Source organism: Stenella coeruleoalba (genome assembly GCF_951394435.1).
Source record: "Stenella coeruleoalba genome assembly, chromosome: 18".
Lineage (NCBI taxonomy): Eukaryota > Metazoa > Chordata > Mammalia > Artiodactyla > Delphinidae > Stenella > Stenella coeruleoalba.
In genome coordinates, this window is record NC_137164.1 from 16,886,528 (window position 1) to 16,913,966 (window position 27,439).

General features: G+C 39.6%; 1 protein-coding gene across 9 annotated transcripts in view; it reads right to left on the reverse strand.

Annotated features, from left to right (window-relative positions):
* The window catches only part of RNASEH2B (ribonuclease H2 subunit B), a 798,611-nt gene that overhangs the window by 351,040 nt on the left and 420,132 nt on the right, over nucleotides 1-27,439 (reverse strand). The gene's annotated exons all lie outside the window — the stretch shown is intronic.

The following is a 27,439-nucleotide window of genomic DNA, read 5'->3' on the forward strand; positions in this document are numbered from 1 at the left end:
TTACTTTGAAAAGTTTATTTCATCAGCATGAAAATGTTTAATAATATTATTTGGGGGTTTTACAAAAAAAGAAATCACCATTTTGAAGATGTTACTTTTTGATTAACTTAGGGAAAAGAGCATGGTGATATTTAACCCTTTCCTCAAAGGATGCAAGTGACTTGGGCTTTAGATGAACAGTGCTTTGGGAATCAAACAGCACCAATGTCTGTGCTAAATAGAGAAAGGGAGGCTGGTTCCCTACACTGCATGGGTGTAGAGTGATGTGCTTGGTTCAGTCTGACTGATGACTGTAAGAAAATAGAGCAGCCCCCGCACCCCACCTCTGCTGCCCAGTCAGCTTTGCAAGGTCACTGATATGCCACCAGGAAACTATGTGCCAGTGATATCTCCCCACAGCTGGCAGATTCTGGAACTATCGCAGCTCTTTCCCCAGAGAGCCACATTCCCTAGAGGGGGCAAACACTTCAATGGAAAAGCTCTAGGAACCCCTGGAAGGCTAGGCTAGGGAATTCAGCCTCCAGCTTCCCTTTTTATTCAGCAGAAAGCACCCCTCTCTGATAGTTTTCACCCCGAGCAACAAAATCAGACTGCTCCAAGCTGAGTCCTGAACAGGGCTGCTCTTGACACGGGTCCCAGTAGGCCTAGGACAAGAAATGCAAATGGAGGAACGCTTAGTGTAGGTCTAGATATTTAAAAGTGACACAGCAAGCTAATAAACTGTGAAATGTGTTTACCCCTCCATCTTAATAAATACATCTGGAAGACCTAGTACCCATTTTGAATTCACAGACTCCAGAATATGGGGGCTTAAGGAAAGCTGCGCCCTGTCACCCAGCTCCTAGCCTGTGATCCATCCTATTACCCTTTCCTCCCTTGGTTCTGTCCAACATCACAGAGAGCTGACAGCCCAGCCCTCGATTCCAAGCTCTGCCTTCACTGCCCACACAGCACCCCACTGGCTCATCCTCAAGGCCAGATACCAGATCGCACACGGGCCCTGGAAGGGGGCTTGGGCTGCTGTGCAGCCGTTAAGGGTCCTGGGTCCCAGCTCTCTAGGGGAAGTCTAGTAAAGGCTGTGCAAGCTCTGAGTAGGCTCATGGACCCTGTAGCTGGAGGGCAGCTGTAGGCAGAGGGGAGCTCAGAGGAGCCTTCTCAAAAGCAGGGCCCGGGCCAGGCCTCACTCCCAGGGCATCAGCATTGAAGAGCAGAGAGGGCAAACCAGGGTAGCAGGCAGGAAAATGCAGGACCTCGTCAGGACTGCTCAGTTCCTTGATGCAGGAGCAACTTCTGCTTCCATGAACTGGGAGGAGGTGGGGAGAGTTGGGGAAGGGGGGCACAAAAAGGTCTGAGTATTGCTCCACTCAAGGGGTGTGAGTGAATGAAGGGGGGGCATTTCACTCTAACAAGATGAATCAGGGTCAACTGTTTGGGACTTGGCATGGGCTGAAATTTTTATCTCTGGCAATATCCCCTGTCTTTCACAGACACAATGTCAAAGGAAGGTCAGACGTTAAAGTAACCACAAGAATGGATCCTAAAAATATGTTCTTCGTAGCTGTAGGACTTTGAAGAACTTTTCCTTTAAGTGAGAGAATGGGAGCGGGGAAGGCATCTTAATCAACCAGCCTTTCGAAGTCCTAATGGTTTTCAGGTTTTCTCAAGACCTCTCTATAAAACCAAAGGATATAGATGAATTAAAAAAAATTTAAGCAAATATGGGAGAAAAATAGTACAAAAGCCTGAGGTTTGGTGAAAGAAAAAAATCAAGAACAGAGCAGCAGAAAATCAAGCTGATGAGAGCAAATGAAGCACCAACTGAATCTGATGCAAAGAAGGTGATCTTGTGTGCAGCCTCGAGACTGTACATTATGATGCAAACACTGTATTTAGTTAACACTTTTGTTCCAAGAAATTCAAATTCTCACTCTACCGACATCAAATTCTGTCTGTATTCTACACTGCAACTTGTATTTCTTCATACCCTCTCCTTTTGTGGGAGAACCTGTCCTTTCTCTTTTCTCTGTGCTCTTAATCTTGTCCCCATATTCAAAAGGGTCATAAGACATGGTGGGGACAGATTACTCTGAGAATGAGACACCTCCAGACTTGGGTGTAGAGGTTAACAGAGTATGAAAAGGAACTTAGCGGCCAAGAATTGAGGGAAGAGGCAAAAATTACTTTTGTCACCAGTAAGAAATTTTAGACTTCCAGAGGTTTAATAACTTGTCATAAAGCAAGAGTGGAAGCCAGAAAGAGCTGCAGACCCCCAAGTACCGAACCCGCTCCAGGCATCAGGGTTCAAGCACAGCTCCACTACCATTATCCCTGCACAGGGAAGAGCCCCAAAGCACAAGAACACAATGGTTCACAGAGGAAATATGAAAAGCAGCACGAAAATAATTATGGGTTGGAAGGATTTACTCCAAAGGCTTAACTCTGTATAACCTGGCCAAGAGATCACACTGCTAAAGTGAAATATGATAGTGGTGGATATGAAACAAGCGTTCAAAGGGCATAAACAAAGGCTTAGGCTACTCCAAGGAAAATATAAATTCAGTGATGTGATGGAAAATATAGGCTCACTTTGAGGGCAATTACTATACTGGGAAGATCTATTAATCTGTTGACAGTTTCTCAAAGAAAGTGATGGCAGCCTGCTAATTTGCCTCATTTGAATCCAGTCTGTACGAGGAGCTGGTAAATATATCTCAGGGAGCAGTGCTGTGCAGCAGGCGAGGGATGGGTTGCCTTCATATATCTTGTCCATTTTTCATCTTTATGATTATTCTCTCCAGTTTCCTCCCATTCTCTTTTCCTTTCTTTTGCCAACCCCCTCTCAGATCCACAAAATCCTGTGCTATGGAAAACTCTTTCTAGGATAAGGGAAGGGGGTGATGACTGATGGCTTAGGATTATGAATGGGGTCAACAATTGTTCTGCATTACCCAGACGCTTATTAAGCCAACCAGAAAGGCTGTCATCTCAGGTTCTCCTCTGCACGCCTGGCTCCCCTGCATCTCTGCTGCCCCGTACCCCAGGACAATCTCACCTCTCACCCCTTTACAGCAGGAGGATGGCAATTTCTCTAATGCTTTTTCAAGGACTTTCATTTCTGTCCAAATAGCTTCTAGCACTGCCAAGTGAAAGGAGAGGTGTCACTATCATCCAGACTATAAACAAGCAGTATAGTCTTATGTGAATCCAACTGAAAGAGAATTTTACTGGAAGGTCCCTATAGCAAACCACTTTTTCCAGATGTCAGAAAACCTGGGGTCTGTGTGAAGAAAAATGCAGCGTTTTGGACCTTTCCTCTGTTATATCTGAAGAAGGACACAGATGAAAGTCCCCATAAAGAAAATGTTTGCTTCAACTCGTGCTGCTCTGCGCTCTGAGGTTGCCCCCAACAGCCCTTGATTTAATATTTTAGAAACACACTATTGTGTGAGAGGTGAAATTGTCCTGGGAAAGCAGGACTTGGACCCTGGGTTTTATTTACTGAAATAAAGATTACAGAAATACATAGGGATGGAGAAAATGGTTCTGAAATATGTTCCTCGTTATAACCCCGTTGCCAGCACTTAAATAAAAGGGGGGTTTAAAGAAGAAAATCCCTGCTTGGAGTCCCAGGGGAGCAATACTGTCTTAGAGATATCTGCTGACACAGCTGATGCACACTCAAGACGGCTGCCGAGATGAAGTGCTCTGTGGTTTCACAAAAGTAGAAGCAAATCCTTCAACTAAGGAATAGTCATACTGTGTGGAAATAAAACCACATCAGGCTCTGCTGATGTTAATTTATGAAGAACCTAGCTTATTTTCCTACATTGAGGAAGCACCTAATATAAACAACAAAACCCAAAGAATGAATTAGATTTTTTGGTAAATCATAAAATATTACCATAATAAAGCTACAACCTGACAACAGAATTGTTCTCTGGAGTACATCAAGAGCCCAGCTGGCCTTCCTATTGTCCTTCACCCACATTCCTTCCTCACTACTTCTTTCCCAAGTCTCTGTCCTCTGTTTGTCTTCTATATTTCTTCCCCAAACCCAGTTAATTGGGAACGTGTGCCCTCTGTCAGAAAGTTCTGCTCTGTCCCTTCCAAGTGGTCAGGTACATATGCTTGCCATCCTCCTGGAGTTTTGAAGTCTTGCAATAGGTTAGGGGCACCCTGTTCTTTAATAAATAAAGAGGCTTGTGGGGAATCCAGCAGGCTCTGCGATATCTCGGGAGTTGCAGGGGTACGGAGCTTGGGTCTTGGTGCAACTTCTGGCTCTGATTTTCTGCTCCTAAATTCCCTCTCTCTTGTCTGTTTCTTACCCCTGAAGTAGGCTGGCCCTTTTCTGCTCTACATGCCCCTATGCTGGGCATCCTCCCCATTTCATCTCTCCCCAGAGTAGCAGACTTTTACTGAAGATTGGGGTTTATGAGATCAGGTGATGAGCAACTGCAACACAAAAACTGTATGGAAAACAATTTAAAATTAGACATCCTGAAATCAATATGTCAGCAAGTATTGCGAGGTTGAAAGGTGCCTTAAAGACTATTTAATCCAGTTGTCCTCAACTCTAACAGAACCAATGTCCCTTTTCTTATAACAAATATCTTCTAACATCTCATTTAGTATTCTAAAATGAACTCCACAGATAATATGTTATACCTACATGCATAATTTTTAAATAATTAATACTTTTCTCTAATTAAAATATAAACTAAAATTAAAAGAAAATAATTTATAATTTTAAAAGGCATGTATTTTCCTATGTAAATATTCAGGCATAACCACTCTAGAAGACAAAGCCAGATGACAGTATCAGGAAAAAAAAATAAGGTTTTGCAATGGGCAAAAAAATGTGCAGATTACTGAGTGCCTTGTTTCGCACACTTTTCTGGGATATCTTTATCATTCATTCATTGCGTTTGAGCTAACAACTCTGTATGCTGTAAAAAAAAAAAAAAACAAATGGCAGCCCTGCAAATGATTCTTTTCCATAGAAAAGTAAAATGTGTCTAGTAGAGTATAAATGACTATTTCCCTTGGATACCAATCAGTTTCCATCTATTTGTCTATTTACAAATTTATCTCAGCATTCTATTAATTGGTGGGTTAAATAAGAATCTTTGACACAGGCTATATTAATCAGGGCTCTCCAGGGAAATAGAACCAGTAGGATATATGCAAATATATACAAGACATTTATTACAGGAATTGGCTCATGTGATTATGGAGGCCAAGAAGTCCCAGGATCTGCTGTCTGCAAGCTGGTGAAACAGGAAAGCTAGTGGTATAATTCAGTCCAAGTCCAAAGGCCTGAGAATCCGGGGGCCAATGGTGTAAGTCTCAGTCTATATCCATGTCTGAATGCCCAAGAACCAGGAGCACCAATGTCTCAGGGCGGGAGAAGTTGGATGTCTCGACTCAATCAGAGGGGGCATATTTGCCCTTCCTCTTGTTTTATTTAGGCCCTCAACAGACTGAATGATGCCTTCTTGCATTGGTGAATATCATCTGTTTACTCAGTTCACCAATTCAAATGCTAATCTCCTCCAGAAACACCCTCAACAGACACATCCAGAAATATTTTACCAGATATCTGGACATTCCTTACCCTAGTCAAGTTTAAATTAACCATTGCACAGGCTCATTTTATAGCTGAATGAAAGTCATAATTACAAGCACTTTCAAAAGTTATCCTTCAGAGGCCCTTCAAGATGATGGAGGAGTAAGACATGGAGATCACCTTCTTCCCCACAAATACATCAAAAATACATCTACATGTGGAACAACTCCTACAGAACACCCACTGAATGCTGGCAGAAGACCTCAGACTTCCCAAAAGGCAAGAAACTCCCCACATACCTGGGTAGGGCAAAAGAGAAAAGAAAAAACAGAGACAAAAGAATAGGGACAGGACCTGCACCAGTGGGAGGGAGCTGTGAAGGAGGAAAGGTTTCCACACACTAGGAAGCCCCTTCGCAGGCGGAGACAGGGGTGGTGGGGGGGAAGCTTCAGAGCCATGGAGGAGAGCGCAGCAACTGGGGTGCGGAGGGCAAAGCGGAGAGATTCCCGCACAGAGGATCGGTGCCAACCAGCACTCACCAGCCCAAGAGGCTTGTCTGCTCACCCGCTGGGGCGGGGTCGGGCTGGGAGCTGAGGCTCAGGCTTCAGAGGTCAGTTCCCAGGGAGAGGACAGGGGTTGGCTGCGTGAACACAGCCTGAAGGGGGCTAGTGCGCCACAGATAGCCGGGAGGGAGTCCGGGAAAATGTCTGGACCTGCCAGAGATGCAAGAGACCATTGTTTTGGGGTGTGCAAGGAGAGGAGATTCAGATTACTGCATAAATGAACTTCAGAGGTGGGCGCAAGCCACGGCTATCAGCGCAGACGCCAGAGATGGGCATGAAATGCTAAGGTTACTGTTGCAGCCACCAAGAAGCCTGTGTGCAAGCACAGGTCACTGTCCACACCTCCCCTCCCGGGAGCCTGTGCAGCCCGCCACTGCCACGGTCCTGTGATTCAGGGGCAACTTCCCCAGGAGAACATATGGCACACCTCAGGCTGTTGCAACGTCACGCCGGCCTCTGCCACCGCAGACTTGCCCCACGTTCGGTACCCCTCCCTCTCCCTGGCCTGAGTGAGCCAGAGCCCCCTAATCAGCTGCTCCTTTAACCCCGTCCTGTCTGAGCGAAGAACAGACACCCTCAGGCGACCTACACGCAGAGGCGGGGCCAAATCCAAAGCTGAACCCCAGGAGCTGTGCGAACAAAGAAGAGAAAGGGACATCTCTCCCAGCACCCTCAGGAGCAGGGGATTAAATCCCCACGATCAACTTGATGTACCCTGAATCTGTGGAATACCTGAATAGACAACCAATCATCCCAAAATTGAGGTGGTGTGCTTTGGGAGCAACTGTAGACTTGGGGTTTGCTGTATGTGACTAACCAGTTTCTAATTTTTATGTTTATCTTAGTTTAGCTTTTAGCACTTGTTATCCTTGGTGGATTTGGTTATTGGTTTGGTGGCTCTCTTCTTTTTTTTAATACTTTTAAATTTTTCAATTTTAATAATATTTTTAAAAATTTTTTATAACTTTTATTTTATTTTATCTTTTCTTCTTCTTTTTTTTTTTTTTCTCCCTTTCCTTCTGAGCCGTGTGAGAAGGGTCTTGGTGCTCCGGACAGGTGTCAGGCCTGAGCCTCTGAGGTAGGAGAGCTGAGTTCAGGACATTGGACCACCAGACACCTTCCGGCCCAACATAATATCAATTGGCAAGAGCTCTCCCAGACATCTCCATCTCAACGCTAAGACCAGGCTCCACCCAATGTCCAGCAAGCTTCAGTGCTAGACGCCACATGCCAAACAACTAGCAAGACAGGAATACAACCCCACCCCTTAGCAGAGAGGCTGCCTAAAATCATAATAAGCTCACAGACACCCCAAAACACACCACCGGACTTGGTCCTGCCCACCAGAAAGATGAGATCCAGGCTCATCCACCAGAACACAGGCACCAGTCCCCTCCACCAGGAAGCCTACACAACCCACTGAACCAACCTTACCCACTGGGGGCAGACACCAGAAACAATGGGAACTAAAAACCTGTAGTCCGTGAAAAGGAGACCCCAAACACAGTAAGTTAAGCAAAATGAGAAGACAGAGAAACACACAGAAGACGAAGGAGCAAGGTAAAAAACCACCAGACCGAACAAACGGAGAGGAAATAGGCAGTCTACCTGAAAAAGAATTCAGAGTAATGAGAGTAAAGATGATCCAAAATCTTGGAAATAGAATGGAGAATATACAAAGAATATTTAACCAGGACCTAGAACAACTAAAGAGCAAGCAAACAATGATGGACAACACAATAAATGAAATTAAAGATTCTCTAGAAGGAAACAATAGAAGAATAACTGAGGCAGAAGAATGGGTAAGTGATCTGGAAGATAAAATAGTGGAAATAACTACTGCAGAGCAGAATACAGAAAAAAGAATGAAAAGAATTGAGGACGATCTCAGAGACCTCTGGGACAACATTAAATGCACCAACATTCGAATTATAAGGGTCCAAGGAGAAGAAGAGAAAAAGAAAGGGTCAGATAAAACATTTGAAGAGAGTATAGTTGAAAACTTCCCTAACATGGGAAAGGAAATAGTCAATCCAGTCCAGGAAGCACAGAAAGTACTCTACAGGATAATTCCAAGGAGAAACAAGCCAAGACACTTATTAATCAAACTATCGAAAATTAAATACAAAGAAAAAATATTAAAAGCAGCAAGGGAAAAACAACAAATAACATACAAGGGAGTCCCGAAAAGGTTAACAGCTGATCTTTCAGCAGAAACTCTGCAAACCAGTAGGGAGTGGCAGGACATATTTAGAGTGATGAAAGGGAAAGACCTACAACGAAGATTACTCTACACAGCAAGGATCTCATTCAGATTCGACGGAGAAATTAAAACCTTTACAGACAAGCAAAAGCTAAGAGAATTCAGCACCACCAAACCAACTTTACAACAAATGCTAAAGGAACTTCTCTAGGCAGGAAACACAGAGAAGGAAAAGACTACGAAAACAAACCCAAAACAATTAAGAAAATGGTAATAGGAACATACATATCGATAATTGCCTTAAATGTAAATGGATTGAATGCCCCAACCAAAAGACAAAGACTGGCTGAAAGGATACAAAAACATGACCTGTATATATGCTGTGTACAAGAGACCCACTTCAGACCTAGGGACACGTACAGACTAAAAGTGAGGGGATGGAAAAAGATATTCCAGGAAAATGGAAATCAAAAGAAAGCTGGAGTACCAACTCTCATATCAAACAAAATAGACTTTAAAATAAAGACTATTACAAGATACAAAGAAGGGCACTACATACTGATAAAAGGATCAATCCAAGAAGAAGATATAACAATTGTTAAGTGTTTATGCACCCAACATAGGAGCAGCTCAATACATAAGGCAAATGCTAACAGCCATAAAAGGAGAAATCAACAGCAACACAACCATAGTAGGGGAGTTTAACACCCCACTTTCACCAATGGAGAGATCAACCAAAATTAAAATAACTAAGGAAACAAAAGTTTTAAATGACACATTAAACAAGATGGACTTAATTGATATTTATAGGGCATTCCATCCAAAAACAACAGAATACACTTTCTTCTCAAGTGCTCATGGAACATTCTCCAGGATAGATCATATCTTGGGTCACAAATCAAGCCTTGGTAAATTTAAGAAAATTGAAATCATGTCAAGTACCTTTTCTGACAACAGTGCTATGAGACTAGATATCAATTGCAGGAAAAAATCTGTAAAAAATACAAATATATGGAGGCTAAACAATACATTACTAAATATCCAAGAGATCACTGAAGATATCAAAGAGGAAATCAAAGAACACCTAGAAACAATTGATGATGAAAACGCAATGGGATGCAGCAAAAGCAGTTCTCAGAGGGAAGTTTAGAGCAATACAATCCTACCTCAAAGAACACGAAACATCTCAAATAAAAAACCTAACCTTACACCTAAAGCAATTAGAGAAAGAAGAACAAAAAAAATCCCAAAGTTAGCAGAAGGAAAGAAATCATAAAGATCAGATCAGAAATAAGTGAAAAAGAAATGAAGGAAATAATAGCAAAGATCAATAAAGCTAAAAGCTGCTTCTTTGAGTAGATAAACAAAATTGACAAACCATTAGCCAGACTCATCAAGAAAAAAAGGGAAAAGACTCAAATCAACAGAATTAGAAATGAAAAAGTAGAAGTAACAACTGACACCGCAGAAATACAAGGATCATGAGAGATACTACAAGCAGCTATATGCCAATAAAATGGACAACATGGAAGAAATGGACAAATTCTTGGAAAAGCATAACCTTCCGAGACTGAACCAGGAAGAAATAGAAAATATAAACAGACCAAACACAAGCACTGAAATTGAAACTGTAATTAAAAATCTTTGAACAAACAAAGCCCAGGACCAGATGGCTTCACAGGCAAATTCTATCAAACATTTAAAGAAGAGCTAACACCTATCCCTCTCAAAGTCTTCCAAAATATAGCAGAGGGAGGAACATGCCCAGACTCATTCTACAAAGCCACCTTCACCCTGATACCAAAAGCAGACAAAAATGTCACAAAAAAAGAAAACTACAGACCAATATCACTGATGAACATAGATGCAAAAATCCTCAACAAAATACTAGCAAACAGACTCCAATAGCACATTAAAAAGATCATACACCATGATAAAGTGGGGTTCATCCCAGGAATGCAAGGATTCTTCAATATATGCAAATCAATCAATTTGATAAACCATATTAACAAAATGAAGGATAAAAACCATGTGATAATCTCAACAGATGCAGAAAATGCTTTTCACAAAATTCCACACCCATTTATGATAAAAACTCTCAAGACTATAGGCATAGGGGAACTTATCTCAACATAATAAAGGCCATATATGACAAACCCATAGCCAAAATCATTCTCAATGGAGAAAAACTGAAAACATATAACCTAAGATCAGGAACAAGACAAGGATGCCCACTCTCACCACTATTATTCAACATAGTTTTGGAAGTTTTAGCCACAGCAATCAGAGAAGAAAAGGAAATAAAAGGAATACAAATTGGAAAAGAAGTAAAACTGTCAGTGTTTGCAGATGACATAATACTATACATAGAGAATCCTAAAAATGACACCAGAAAACTACTACAGCTAATCAATGAATTTGGTAATGTAGCAAGATACAAAATTAATGCACAGAAAACTCTTGCATACCTATACACTAATGATGAAAAATCTGAAAGAGAAATTAAGGAAACACTCCCATTTACCACTGCAACAAAAAAGAATAAAATACCTAGGAATAAACCGACCTAAGGAGACAAAACATCTGTATGCAGAAAACTATAAGACACTGATGAAAGAAATTAAAGATGATACCAACAGATGGAGAGATATACCATGTTTTTGGATTGGAAGAAGCAATATTGTGAAAATGCCTGTACTACACAAAGCAATCTACAGATGCAGTGCAATCCCTTCAAACTACCAGTGACATTTTTCACATAACTAGAACCAAAAATTTCACAATTTGCATGGAAACACAAAAGACCCCGAACAGCCAAAGCAATATTGAGAAAGAAAAACAGAGCTGGAGGAATCAGACTCCCTGACTTCAGACTATACTATAGTTCTCAGTAATCAAGACTTTATGGTACTGGCACAAATACAGAAATATAGATCAATGGTACAGGATAGAAAGCCCAGAGATAAACCCATGCACATATGGTCACCTTATCTTTGATAAAGGAGGCAAGAATATAAAATGGAGAAATGACAGCCTCTTCAATAAGTGGTGCTGGGAAAACTGCACAGCTACATGTAAAAGAATGAAAGTAGAACACTCCCTAACACCATACACGTAAATAAACTCAAAATGGATTAAAGACCTAAATGTAAGGTCAGACACTATAAAACTCTTAGAGGAAAACAGAGGCAGAACACCCCATGGCATAAATAAGAGCAAGATCCTTTTTGACCCACCTCCTAAAGTAATGGAAATAAAAACAAAATTAAACACATGGGAACTAATGAAACTTAAAAGCTTTTGCACAGCAAAGGAAACCATAAACAAGATGAAAAGACAACCCTCAGAATGGGAGAAAATATTTGCAAATGAAGCAGCTGACAAAGGATTAATCTCCAAAAAATACAAGCAGCTCATGCAGCTCAATATCAAAAAAAACAAACAACCCAATCCAAAAATGGGCAGAAGACCTAAACAGACATTTCTCCAAAGAAGATATACAGATTGCCAACAAACACATGAAAGGATGCTCAACATCATTAATCATTAGAGAAATGCAAATCAAAACTACAGTGAGGTATCCCCTCACACCAGTCAGAATGGCCATCATCAAAAAATCTACAAACAATAAATGCTAGAGAGGGTGTGGAGAAAAGGAAATCCACTTGCACTGTTGGTGGAAATGTAAATTGATACAGCCACTATGGAGAACAGTATGGAGGTTCCTTAAAAAACTAAAAATAGAACTACCATATGACCCTGCAATCCCACTACTGGGCATATACCCTGAGAAAACCATAATTCAAAAAGATATATGTACCACAATGGTCATTGCAGCACTATTTACAATAGCCAGCACATGGAAGCAACCTAAGTGTCCATCGACAGATGAATGGTTAAAGATGTGGTATATATATATACAATGGAATATTACTCAGCCATAAAAAGAAATGAAATTGAGTTATTCGTAGTGAGGTGGATGGACCTAGAATCTGTCATACAGAGTGAAGTAAATCAGAGAAAAATACCATATGCTAACACATATATGTGGAATCTAAAAAAAAATGGTTCTGAAGAACTTATGGGCAGGACAGGAATAAAGATGCAGACGTAGAGAATGGACTTAAGGATTCAGGGAGAGGGAAGAGTAAGCTGGGATGAAGTGAGAGAGTAGCACTGACATACATACACTACCGAATGTAAAATAGATAGCTAGTGAGAAGCAGCTGCATTGCACAGGGAGATCAGCTCGGTGCTTTGTGACCACCTAGAGGGATGGCATAGGGAGGGTGGGAGGGAGATGCAAGAGGAAGGGGAAATGGGGATATATGTATACATATAGCTGATTCACTTTGTTATACAGCAGAAACTAACACAACATTGTTAAGCAATTATACTCCAATAAAGATGTTAAAAAAATAAATAAAAATGTTCAAATCAAAGTGGAAAATATTATCCTTCAACATAATTATATGTAGAATTATTACAAACATGGCAGTTAGAATATCAGACTGATTGATGAAGACTCAAACACAAGGTTCAGTATTACCATTGGTGATGCCATTTTCCAAAATAGTGAACAATACTTGGTGAAGTGCTGAATGAAACAAAGCACTATCTTCCTTCAATATACACAGTAGGACCATTCTTCGAAAGTCTCATACTTCTTCAAACTATGAAGAAGTATTTGTGTGTGTGTATATATATGTTAGTTTAAGTTCTAAGTTTGGAAAATTATATATATTGAGTTAGATTTTGGTTGGATAATTATAAACAGAGTTTCCACCTACTTGAATGTCTGAGCTATTAGGAAAGTGTGTAGATATGGATCATTCTTCATTGTGCAGGACTGTTCTGGGAACAACCAGGCCACTTAACATCCCTGACCTCCATCATGAGCCACTGGTTCATTCCAATCACTGCAACAACCAAAAATACACCCAAAGTACCAAAACCCACCATAGAGGTACTGTACCTGTTGAAAACCACTAATCTAGTCCAAACACACCTTTGCTTCTTGAATCTCCTCTGTATGATCTTAAGTACATGCTCAATAAATATTTGTTGAATAAATGAAAATCTGAATGAAGGAAAGTGTGGAATTGTTGAATATTAGAGACTCTGGAGAGTAGTTAATTATGAATAAGCAGATACCTTTTATAGGCATAGAGAGCTTCCTTAGTCATCCATGCACTTAGAATGTTTTTTTTTTAACGGATTCTTAGAATACTCAATTCTTTCTTGAATTAGCAGAAACTTTAAGTTAAGTAGAGAACTAGTAAAGAGTTATAACCACATACCTTGAGGGAACCTTATTTATTCCTGTCTTCTGCCTCTTTATTTTCAACCTTTTTGGCATAGCACTAGGTCATAGCCTGTATCACAACTTTCCTGACTTCAGCACTCACTCCTGCAAACAGCAGTGAAAATCACCTGTCCCCCTTCTAATGATCCTACAAGCATTCCCAGTTGCCTTCTGCAACTGTCAAACTCTAGTTACAGTCATAGAGGCCTTCCACAAATGAATTCTTCCCACTACAAGCCCTATCTTCATCTCTCTGCCCTATTCTAGCAACTCTGGCCACTCCTCTGCCTTCTCTGCCTTCACAGCAAAGTCCTGCTTCTTCCCACATTCAAATCACTGCTTTGACAATCACCATCTCTATGAATTCTTTCTAGATTAGACATAAAAGGCCACATATCATATGATTCCATTTATATGAAATATCGAGAATAGGGAAATCCATAGTGGTAGAAAGCAGATTAAGGGTTGCTCGGGGTTGGGGAAAGAGAGGAAAGAGGAGTGACTGTTTAGTAGTTACAGTGTTTCCTTTTGGTGTCATAAAAATATTCTAGATTTAGATAGAGGTGATGGTTGTACAACACGTGAAAGTACTAAATGCCACTGAATTGTACACTTTAGAAGTTAATTTTATGTTATATGAATTTAACCTCAATTAAAAAGTTATAAAATCATAGATCCATGTGAGATATAGTAATTTATCAATAAAGATATGGAGTAATGGGTAGGGAAGAGTATTTACATACTTGTTTGTTGTCCAATTAGCTCACATGGTATCTAGGTGCCACCGCTTCCTGTTCAAGTCCAGGAACTATCTTTTTAGGGTTTATATTGCCAATTATGCCCATGCTGCTAATTTCATGTCTTCCACCATGAGACAATAAATAGCCGTATTGCTATTACTTGCAAAACCATGGCTCTTCAGAGTCTGTATGTACTGAAACATTACAGCTCTTGCCCCTGCATTTATTTGATGCTGGTTACATCATAGCCATGTGAATCCTGGTTTCCAAAGACTTCCTCCAAGGTTGTTATTGGCTCATGGATAATGAGCACAGATACAAGTCTTACCCAGAATACATAGGCTGATGTGGACAACACTTTGTTTTCTGGTCATATGAAATTTACTGTTTAGAATTTCATAGAATAAACATAGAACAACACATCTTCTAACCACGTCTTCTCCTGTATTCTTTAGCCTGGAACCTCTGCATTCCTGCAATATGAACTTTTTAATGTTGGCTATACCCTGCCTTTCACACACTACTACCAACAGGGAAGATAAGAAAAGCCTGTGGGCAGAGTGTTAAGAGTTGGTCCCATTCACACAAGACATGTTGTTCATTTACCCTGGGCAGCTAAGGGTGACCTGGAAGAGTAGGCTGTCAGTACATCAGGTGGACACTGCAAGAGAGGACACTATTGGTAAGGCCACTTGTCATTGAGGAGTGATATTCTCGGAAGCCCTTGGAGGAGAAAGGCTCAAGTGCTTCCTTAGGTTTAAGAGTGGGACTGCTGTAGGGGCAAGTATGGCCCTCTCTGCTCTCTGTGAAGCAGCCTTCTCTGCTTTCTGTATGAAAGGAGGGATCTGCACACATCCACCTCTGTAGCTGAATAGCTTTCTTTCTCTCTCTTTAAATTGTAAATCTGCCAAGCAAGATCAAATTCTGAGTTTTTAGAAGCACCACTTTGGGGCTCAACCAAATTTGAATTTTGCTTTTCAAATGAATGAAAATTGTTGCAAAAAAACAAAGTGGGTATTTCCAAAGTGAGAGATACTGGTGACTAAAGATCTGCTCCCTCTTCATCAATACAACATTCATGCTTGCCTACTGTCTTTCAAACTTAGAGAGAAACAGTAATTTTTTTTGAACACCTCTAATGGGATGTGTTCTAAGGACAAAATGAACTGCAAAACATTCTATAACTATTTGTTATTATCATATTGTTAGTAAAGTCAACACTGTAATTTAGAAACTGTTGTGTTCAAATGAGTACTTTTTTAGAAGTCTAGCAGAAGTGTCAAGCTAAGGAAAAAAACCTTTGGTTGGATAGTGGAAAATGTGCTTAAATAGTGACATGTCTAGAATTATCAAAATTGCTGAAAAGTGTTTAAATTGTCTAAATGGTATAAAGCAGTACTATTTGAGACCTCCTAGTGCAGGCTATAAAAGGCAAATGTAAGCAAACTATATGCATTCTTGCGCCCCAGTATTTTCCTTCTTTGTATTTCTTATTGATGTAGAGTAAGATTGAGAACAGAGTGAGAGAGAGTGTATGAAATGCCCCGATGAAACAGCTAAAATTGCCAGGCCTTGGCATGGGTGATCTAGTATCTTTAGCCATGGTCTGTAAGAACCTGATCATCCACTCGCCTGACCATTGCAGACTCACACAACACAAGGCTTCTAAAGATCAAACCAGATGATCTATTCAGTTTACCCATTTTCCCAGATAAGTAAACTAAGGCTTAACAAGATATTTGCCCAAAACTCAGAGAATAGGAAGCCTAAGGTGAAATAGTGTCAAAACCAGAACTAGGACCTGGGACTAGTCGCCGTGCTAGTCTACTGTATCGTTCCTCACTTCATTATATCAACCGTGAAGCATTTCATTGCTGTGTGCAAGGGATGTGCACACATCCACAACTGTGGAGTGAACAGCTTTCTGACTGGAAAAGTGACGTTTCAAAGTCAACCAGATAGAAACAGAAGTGAAAAATATCAACTTGTTTTCACAGCAACATTCTGTTGTCATCTCAGGTGTGGAAAAACGCTTCACTAGAGTCCACATGGGATGAATACTGCCCTCCAGAGAGGCTATGCAAGGCGTATGCTTCCAAAGGGCACTTTGTGCAGTCCTAAGCATCTTCCTCTCACCCATATTGGCTCTGTGAAGTTAGAAATGCTTTTTGAGAAAACACAAAGTTAGACTCAGAGAAGATATGATAGGTCAAAGTTCGCACCTTCACCTGATTTAACAACTTGCCTTCAAAACCTTGTTATCAATGTCCTGAAAGAGAGCAGGGAGGGAAAGCACATTTTTCCTCAGTTCATCAATTTTATAACTTTCTTCTTTGTTTACTTATGGTTCTTTGAAATTTATTCTGGAAATTTCTTCCTAAATCAGTAGGGGTAAAAAAAAAAAAAAGCAGTCTGAGAGATTCCAAGGAAACTTTTTACTCTATAGGTTTGGTACCACGTTAAGAACCAAGATCTTTGCTTACAGGGCCATGGAACTGGCTTACAACTTGAACTGCAGTGAAGACTCGTTAGTCATGACCTGTAAGACAGACCCAGTGACCATCATTCTTTGGCTTCCATAACTCTGATAATCCTCCCCAATAGTATTTTCATAAATCTTGATTCATATGAGGAAATATGAAGGCTTGTTGACAAGTGAGAGAAGAGGAATCTCATTTTGATATGGGGATTCCCCTCCAGAAATATGAACCCAATGCAGTTGAGTTGCTCAGTGCTGTAAAACAGCTACGAATAGATACTATCAGCGGGAAATCCAGAATTTATTTTGGAAAAATGTATCCTTAGTTTCAGTAGCTCATCTAGAGAACTTCTAGCCTTTGAAAGATATTGAATTGATCAGACCAATATCTCTGTGAATGCTTCAAACAACCTTAATGTGTAAAGAATGAGATTATAACAACAAATTTTAGTAGTAGTTTTGAAGGAGCTATTCATTCACTCATTCATTCTACATATATTATTAAATTTCTACTATGTGCCAGATACAGGGATAGGAGCTAGAAATATGGAGGTGAAGACAATGGACACAGTCCCTTGTCTCCAGAAAGATACTGAACAAATAATTACACAACTGACTATAGATTTACAATTGTGAAAAGTCCAAGGAGCTATGCAATTATAAGATCAGGGACTAACTTTTTAGACAAGTTAAGGGAGGCCTCCTGGCAGGGAGAATGGTTATTTATAGTTATTCAAGTTGAACCCTTGAAAGATAAGGAAGACGTAGCTGTTTTCCCCTTAAATATCTGTTTTTTATTCTCCAAGAAGTCTTCAGCATTTATTTTAATGCTATTTTCCCTTATCCCCACCAAATAGTCACTCAATAAAAAAGGCCTAACTTGGCACTTGGTTGAAGGTGGCAAAACTCTTATTTACGGCCTCATTATCATGACTCAATTATCCAGACCCTAAATCAACTTCCTTAATCTAAGCTAGTCCCCATTCCTTGCTCATTAGCATGAAGGAAAGGAAACTGAACTCAGAGGTCCCACCTCCACGGTTGACTCACACATGCTCATTAATCACACGAAGTCACTAAACTGTTTAGGCACCTTTCCAGGCTACTTAGAGTAACACGTCCCTTATGTCTGTCACTAATTTTTCAGCTCCACAGTAATTTCAGTGTTCTCTGTGAGACACAGTGTGAGAAATAATTTACTCAAGTATGATTATTTTATTTGGGTAAAGATCAACAGGGACTAGAAAAAGAGACTATTTTAAAAGTCAACGATGCTTCTCAAGCTCCAGAGATGGCTCTCCTTTGGGATATTTTTAGCAGAAGTTTCTATAATACCTATCACAGATGGTTTTATCCTCCTTGATTCTTGCTCATTACTTCTTTGAAGACACAATGGCATTTTATTATCTCACCAACCATCTTGAATCTCCAAGTGCCTCATTTCAATCAGTCAAGGAAAAACCAGTTTTACATACTCAAAAGAACATTTACTATATCGAAGACGTTTTTCTAGGTTAGTTTTGGGATCTCCTGTGAGTTTTCGTTAAGTGCGTAGATTAGATCTTTACATGGACTATAGGAAAACACTATGAATTAGTCCCCAGTGTTCACACTCTAGCTTGAAGTTTGAGTAATTCACAGCAGAGCTTCCCCACTTCCTCCATGTAATTGGCTGTTTTGGCCCATTGAGAGCACTCTTCCTGTCCATGCGTCTCCAGCATTAATGCAGCAGCATTCACAGTCACATACAAACTCCCATTCTTTTGCACCTTTCTCAGGCTCATGGTCATAGCAATCACGCCCTTCTAATATCCAAGTCAGAGCCAGGGAAGGAACCAACAGCACAGGCTCTGCAAAGCCTCTAACGGAGTCCTTGTGATAAAAGGAAACAGCTCTCCACACAGGGCAGTTCCAAGGGCCTCTGAGAATATAACAAACAAAGAATTTCCTCCATCTGTGCCCTGGGTTGTGTGTCTTTATCACCCTCCCAGGTGTAAGGTTCTAAAGCAGCCTCTTCCATTTTGGCGGCTTTTAGTTTACTTTGTCCAGCATTTCAGAGGCGTCTCCTGCCTCTGTCCTCAGTCTGGAGAAGAGAAACTCAGCAGAAATAATAGGATTTGTTTGTCCTCAGTTGACCTCCAAGGAAACGAGGACAGTGAGAGGCTAAGAAGGCAAGGTCTCTCAAGAGCGTACCAGTGGTCAAAGCTGGCTTTAAGTGGCGCCTCTCCAAACAGCCCAAATCAGTGTCAAACCACCAGCCCATGCAGCCTTTCCAAGATGCTCTGAGTGTTTATTCAGCCACTAAGTGTTCTGCCCAAAGTGGACCCCACCCAGTGGTGAGCTAAGGCAAATCAAACATTCATTCACACAGTTGGGAGTGACATGCCCACTCAGCCCAGGCTCTGATGCCTGCAAAGTCTAGCTGCAGCTGGCTCCAAGCTCACAAGTGCCAGGCACCTGGCCAAGCAGGGCAGTTATCTCTGGGGTTGGGCAGGAGGAGATGTTTGCTCAAGGCACCTTCTCCCCTCATCCCCAGAGCAACAGTGAAAGACACTGTGTGTTGTGGAAAGAGGATAGGTTCAAGTCCCATTGACCAGATTTTGGACCCCAACTCAGTCTCTTTCTACCTGTGCATCCCTGAGCAAGTTCCTTAATGGAACTGGGACTTAGTTTACCCATCTGTAAAGTGAACATAATGATAATACCATCTCATAGTGTTGTTGTGAGGATCACAGAAGTAAAGAACCTGCTAGAGTCTGGACATATAGGGAGAGGGCAGATAAATGATAGCGAGAAGCAAAAAGCCTTTCCGCAAAGAGTGACCAGGTTCTGTTTGTGCTGTAGCTGGTATGGTAGGGATTCTCTATGTCCCAGGTCTGCTCTTGAGACCCTGATGGGCTGTGCATACAGCAAGATGTATGGTGTGATAGGAAGGTCAGCCTGGTAGACAGAGGCCTGGCCTGTCTCTGCTTTTCACCTGTTCTCTGGTTTTGAGCGATTCACCTACTTCTCTGGGTCCCACTTAGTTATTTATAAAATGGGATTGTTTTGTTTATCTTTAAGGCTTTGTGTTTGAATCATTCCCTTGTCACTTACTAGTTACATAACTTAGAAATAACTTCCCGAGAGCCTCTTTCTTCTCAAAATGCTTTTATCTGAGGGGCTCAGCTACCCAGAGTATTAATTATTAGCTCTCAGAAAGGCAACACACAAGTCTTCATTAGAGATTTTGTCCAAAATCCAACATCTATGGAATGTCCTCTCCTCTACATTTAGACCACAGTTATGATCTCCACTGTAGGCACCCAAGGGTGCGAGATCCTCAACCTTGACCAAAGGCTCCATTACAGTTTGTAAACAGTATTTCCTAATGAAGGTAAACAGACTTAGAAATATTTTCAACTCCCAAGCATGAGAAGTAAGAGTTTTCTTAGTAAAAGAGTTAGTCAGAAAATCAAATATCAGAACTTCCTTTTCTCTAAAGGCTCAGTTGCCTCAACTGAGCAAGCAGAAAGGGCTACCTCACCGCTGTGCTCCCAGGAACTTTTCTACCCTCCCCCCTCCAAATGGGTAGCACAGCCTAGGAGTGTATTTTATACTTACACATTCACAACTCATGAAAAACCCCGAAAGGGTCCACTTATGGAGCCAATGGAGGAGCAAAGAAAACTCTTCCCAAAACCAAGTATTTCTGCTACGGAAACTGCCGTTCCAATCTTGGTTTTAAAAGAGTATGGGAAATATTGAATGACATTAACTTTCCTACAGGACTGTGGTTTCTCTTACACACTTTCTGCCACAGAATTCAGCTAAAAACAATATATGATGTCATCTCAATAATTTGCTGATTAAAACATCCCCCAAAAAAGATACCCATCATACCCAGGGGGCCACCTACTCAGTTGGTCTCCAAATTAATGTTTATATTTCTATCTTTAGGCATCAATAGAGGTTGAGAACTTTCTATACGGTGTTGGCGTACTCTTCCTATATCTCTAGGTTAGGCATCTCAGCCTGAAGAAGAAATGCTAATAAAATACATAAGCACGTTCCTGTGTGCTGTTTATGCATATATCTCGAAACATCTGCTCCTGGCTTCTTCTGAGACATTCTTCTCAGGTGTTAGAATTTGTAGTTATTTTGATAGAGAACCATTGGCATACATACCTCCCTATACATCTTACAGTAAGGTTTTCCACAGAACACCAGGATTAAGTGTCTATCTTTTGCAGGAAAGCAACATCTTTTGTTTACTTTTTCTCAACATCCTTCTTTGATGGATTTTTTAACCAGTATCTGTAAAATTCCCCATGGAGCTCACTCAGATCATAAAAAGTGTTCAGAAAGCTTTATCTGTTATTCTACTGTGTATCCCTAGCGCCTAGAACTAGTGGGCACTCAATAAACACTCTCTGGATAAATGAGAATGCCTTAAAATTATATTATAAAACAGCGAGTAGAGCACATTTGGGGAGCCATTAAGTCATAGATGGGGAAGAAATCTTGAACAGGGAGTGTATACTTTTCCTTTGAGTTGTAAGAAAAGAATAAAGAATAGAAGGTGGCAATGCATAGGAATGAGGCAGACCTGCCAAGGAACAAAGTGAAATCCTTCTTAATTGTTTGGGGAACACATACATACCACAGAGTCAGGCTGGCGAAAAGCCAAGTTCATGGTAAGGGTTTCCCAGTGACATTCACTCCCTGGTTCCAATATTTCTTCCTAACAGTGTGAGACCCACTGAATTACATAAATCTTTCCATGTTTGTGTCATTTGCTGGGGGCACAATGAGGACAGGGGATTATGGGAGCTTATTTTTACATTGTGGTAAAACTCATCTGGACTCAAATGTTCCCTCCCCCATTTCCTTCTCATCTATCCTGTCAAACGTTTCTTCAGTTCTTTCCCCTGATAGTCCTGACAAATTTTTATTTCCAATGCAGAGCTCTACAAGAAGTATGAAAATTCAGAAACAAAAAGCCATAAGATGTGTTATTTTCTACAACCCTTTCCCACCCTCATGCTTCCATAACTTTGTGGTTTTCACATGACCTGAAATAAAACTGCACAATATGCTGGTAGGAGAGTTATATATCAGGTGTTAAGGAAAAACCACAAAATGCTCAGAATTTCAGCTTGATCCAAATGAACTGTATGTTCCAAATCATGTGCCTTCCGCAGCCTCTTGAATTTGTAGCACCCATGATCAAACAAGGTTCTTCACTTACTATGCAGGTAGTCAGACCCTGAGAACAGTTTCTCAGGTCATTATAATATATATTGCAGATTTTAACATTTTTGTACATGTTAGATGTAATGTACATTATACACATGTGTATACATTCAACAGATTCATTCAACAGCATTCACTCAACACGTATTTATTGGCTGTCTGTGCCATGCACTGTGATAGGTGGTGGGAAAACCATGGTAAACAAAACAAAGGTTCAGCTCTCAAAAACCATATGTTCCATTAGAGGGGCATATTTAATAGACAAGTAAACACATAAAAAATATAAAATATGCCATATGGCTGTAAGTGTCTCAAAGAATAGTTAAGTGGGATAAAGGAACAGTGATAAGATAAGAGTGTCCTTTTAGGGAGGGAGGTCAGGGAAAGCCTCTATAATGAGGTGACCTTTAACCAGAGGCCTGAATGAATTGAGGAACTGAGCTAACAGGTACATGGCAGGGCGGTGGGGGGGTGGGGTGCGGTGGGGGGAAGGGACAGAGAGAAGATTCCAGACTAGAGATCAGCAAATGCACAGGCCATGAGATGGGAGCCAGCGTGGGTGTTTCAGAAATGACAAGCAGAGGGGTGTGTGAAGTGGCACAGCTAGTGGTGAAATTGAGAGCACTTGGACAATTTAAGGTAGGCATGTTCTATTCATCTCCATCTACTTTCATCATGTACAAAAGCAGGACTAATGTTATAGACATTAGTTAAGGACTAATGGCAAATCTTTAAAAAATTTCAGGAGAAACTGGGAAATTTGGACTTTTGTATGAGATCTCCTAATGTTTTTGTGTTGGTTCAAATTTTTAAAATATTCTGTGAGCCAAAAAAAAAAAAACCCACAAAAACATATGCAAGACAAATCTAGCCTACAAACAACAGTTTGTGGACTCTGCTCTAGATAAATAGAAGAATTACTTGATGTGTTTAAATGTCAGGTCTTTGCACCCTACCTTTGGCCACCAAATTTTAAAAAAATGTACATTGGTGTCCAGTCAAAGCTAAAGCTCTATTTATCACTCTATTTATATCACTACTTTTAGCTCTTATCACATTTTATTAGGGTTAGTTGTGTGGATCTCCATTGTTCTAACTTAAATATAAAGTTGCCTGAAGACTCTACCTTATTTGATTTAGTATTACTCTCAGTATGCAGAAGTTATCTATATCTTAAGTGTTACATAAATGTTTCCACAATGAAGTTACTAAGATAATTAATCTGAATGAATCGTTTGAATAACAATTTGACTAAAATACTTGATATGCTTATCAAAAGTAGTTACAAATATAAAAATAAAGTCAGAGATGAAAAATATTTTAAGTGCTTCAAAAATCAGTGTAAGAATTACATTGTATTTGTAACAATCATAATTAAAATATCAGGAAGATGCACTACAATTTGATAGCGTGTCAGAGTCATGAGCAAGCACTTGAGAATTTCTAAAATATCATTCCATGGAAGCAAGAGGGACAATACCAGATACGATCCTGATATAGCCATGATGATGCTGTCCTCTGCAGTATAGAATAGGATGTGTGCTGACCAATCCGAATTAAGAATGTTTTAAAATAAAGGGGCCCTTCCTGTAGGTTTTCACCCCTTTCTCACTTCCTATATGGGCTGGTGGAGCACTGTTTTTTACATTCACGCCTGAAGCACAGATGTGTACACAAAGCTAATACAGCCACCACGTTGCACTGCATTTGGCAGTTTCCTTCCATATGTGTGATCTCATTTGAGTCTCTCAACTACCCTTTAAGATCAAACAAATATTATTACCATAAATACATGAGAAAACAAACTCAGAGAAACCAAGTATCCAGCTCAATGTTCACAGCTACCGCATGTGAGAGCCCATACTAGATAGATCTAGAACCTTCCAAACCCAAAGCCAGAGATCTTTCTACTATATCACGTTGTTCTTTTTACATATATAAAGGTTAAGAAATAGACATCTCTTCTAATAAAATTTTAAAATTTAGTATAAGTCATTTTTCAAGATTAAAACTCAGCCCCATATTCCCAACTTCTTCCATATTATTAGGGATTTTATAAGTTTGTGATACTCCTAATATCAATATTCTGAGTCAGATAAAATGAAATACATTCTGATGTTTCTCAGAGAAAGGAGACAGTCCCATATGATCAGGAATTGTATGATAAAGTAGGAATTATATCCAAGGCATTGATTTAGTCTTTTCTATTTTGAGTTTGGCTAGGAATAGAAATAGAGAACTAAATGATTCTGGTCATGGTGTTAAGCTAAAACATGAGCATCAAATCATGAATCTTTGTAATGAATGATTTGCACTTTTATGCCAAATGCAAAACATGGTCAAGCTATTGTAAATTCTAACTACTATAAATCACAATGTATGTAAGCGCAGGGAATAAAATTAAGGCCTAAAAAATAGAGTTAAAGCAACTATTCCTTAATGAAAATTGCCCTATCACTGTAACATCAAAGCATTAAAAACCAAGCATGTATCTTGCTTGAAAGTTTCAACTGAAAAAATTCTTGACCCTACTAAACAGTAGAAAACTAGGGAGTCATAATGTAAAAGACTGAATACTGTTACCAAATTGTGAGATTATAGGAAGCACTATTTTAATAAATATAAATGCAACCTATATAAATTGGTTTAAAAAATAATAAGATTTTAAACCATTAAACCTAGAAAAAGAAAAGCTATAAACATTGTGATGGCATTTTCAAATATGCTATTGGAAAGAACATCATATTATTTACCCACATCAGCTTAACCAGAATTATGAGGTTAAGGCTATATATAATTTACCCCTAAGAAAAAGTAATCATATAGTGAAAATGATAGGTTTTTTGGTAGCAATTCAAAATGGGGTAATTGTAACCAAAAATTATATGGCAATTTTAAAATGAGAAAAACTTGTTGGAATATAGGTGAAGAAGACAAAGGGTGTTTACTTGAATTTGCAGTTGGAAAGTATGCTCTCTTGGCTAGCCCTATAAATAGTTCCTGTGAAAATAAGTGTAGATCATTGGAGAAGTTATTTCATTTTTATAAGCCTCAGTTTTCATATTTGCAACATAAGAGCAATAATATAAATCCTAATTATTTAATATGGATGGTATGAGGAGAAAATGAGTTTTAAAATTGAGTTAAAAGGTAAACATGATTGTTATTTTTGTTATTAACTTCTGTATCATTAGTAGTGTTTGCTAAGATAATGTTGCAGCTGTTAGGACATTCTTAATAAAATAAAAAAGGAAAATCGATGTCTACTTCACTGGATATTTTTGGTTGCCATTCAGAATCCATTCTTCTCTTTCCCCATTCATGTAAACAGTCTTTTGTGTACCACCCGTCCCCCATTATCCATCAAATACTTTAAGTTGAGCCAGATTGTCTTATTTCTCATCACTCTGACCACAATAATTAGCACAGAGATGACTTCATAACTTGATTATAGATGAGCATAAGCTTAATCAGAATTAATGATATATGCTGAGATATTTGCTGTGACTTACAAAAAAGAAAACTTTTTTGAAATCTTAGTAATTAGAAATTACAAAGCCCTCCCATTTCATCTTTGACTTAATAGTCAAATTATCATTTTTAATTTAGAAAATAATTTAATAATCTTAGAAATCAAAACTTGAGATATAGCTAAAACTGATAAACGAGGGAAATTATTAATTTCAATATTTTTATTATTAAATGAAAACAATGAAAATAAATGAACAAGGTATTAAGAAAAAAACTTAAGGAAATCAGTATAATTGGAAAACAGAAAAATCAATAAATTAATAATCATAGAAGTTGATTATTTGAAATCAACAATATGGAACATAAAATACTGGCAAATTTTACTAAGAAAACAGAAGTAAACAAATAAACATGAAGAAGATATATAATAAAAATACAGAAGAAATTCAAATACTGATTTTTTTTTGTGGCACGTGGGCCTCTCACTGTTGTGGCCTCTCCCACTGCAGAGCACAGGCTCCGGACGCGCAGGCCCAGCAGCCATGGCTCACAGGCCCAGCCTCTCCATGGCATGTGGGATCCTCCCGGACCGGGGCACGAACCCATGTCCCCTGTATCGGCAGGCAGACTCTCAACCACTGCACCACCAGGGAAGCCCCTGATTATTAAATTACAGAAAAATTAAGAAAATCTTAATCACTCCAGGAAACAAGAAAATTTTATTGGTAGAACAAATTTGTTCAGAAGCCCTTTAAATATAGAAAGCAAAAAGGAATGAATTAATGGAAGTAAACACAACTCTGTAATTAAACATAAGAAGACTTGCATAAGTTGGAAGTGGGTCTAGAAGACTTCAAATGCAGAGCAATGTACATAACGAATAGTGTCTAGAAGATGAGTTTGCTGATCACTAGACTTAGAGAGCATCCATGACAGTAGTTTTCTCTATCCATCCATTCATTCCCTTACTTGGGACAAGATATAAGCAGTAGACTTTTGCTTCTGAGGGTGCAGTAAGAAATACAAGTGCTTAGGTCCAAAAGACAGGGAAGTCCGATGAGAGCCTAATTATATCCTGGGGGGAGAGGTAATCCCACTTACCCAGAAGATGAGCCACTGGCACATACTGCCCAGCTGCTGAATAATTTACCTCTCCCCTGTAATAACTGAAAGTAACTGCAATATATAGTAGCATCCATATAAAAATAGGAGGGAATCTGAAAGAAGCATAAACACAGACTCAACAAACACCTTAAAAAATACCAAACTCAACAAATAGGAGTGTTAACACTTGAGGATACAATTAATAGAATAAACAAATAGAACAAGAGAAGGTATCATATGTATGAAATATGAAAAAGTCATTATGTAAAAGAACCAGTTAGAGATCTCAAAAATGAAAAATTATAGGGCTTCCCTGGTGGCGCAGTGGTTGAGAGTCCGCCTGCCGATGCAGGGGACATGGGTTCGTGCCCTGGTCCGGGAAGATCCCACATGCCGCAGAGCGGCTGGGCCCATGAGCCATGGCCACTGAGCCTGTGTGTCCGGGGCCTGTGCTCCACAACGGGAGAGGCCACAATAGTGAGAGGCCCGTGTACCACAAAAAAAAAAAAAAAAAAAAAAAAAGAAAGACAAATTATAATCTTTGAAGCAAACTCAAGAGATTGGCTGAATAGCAGAATAAATACTGCCATCTATTAATAAATTAGTAATTTCAAAGATTAAGCTAAGGAATTCTCCCAGAAAACAATGTAAACAAGAATGTGATGGATATTATAAAAGTTTACAGCATGGAGGGATGATCCAAAGTTTCAACACTTGTCTAATAAGAGTTGAAGAAAGAACCATGGGTACATCACACCAGAGTAAGAAGATTA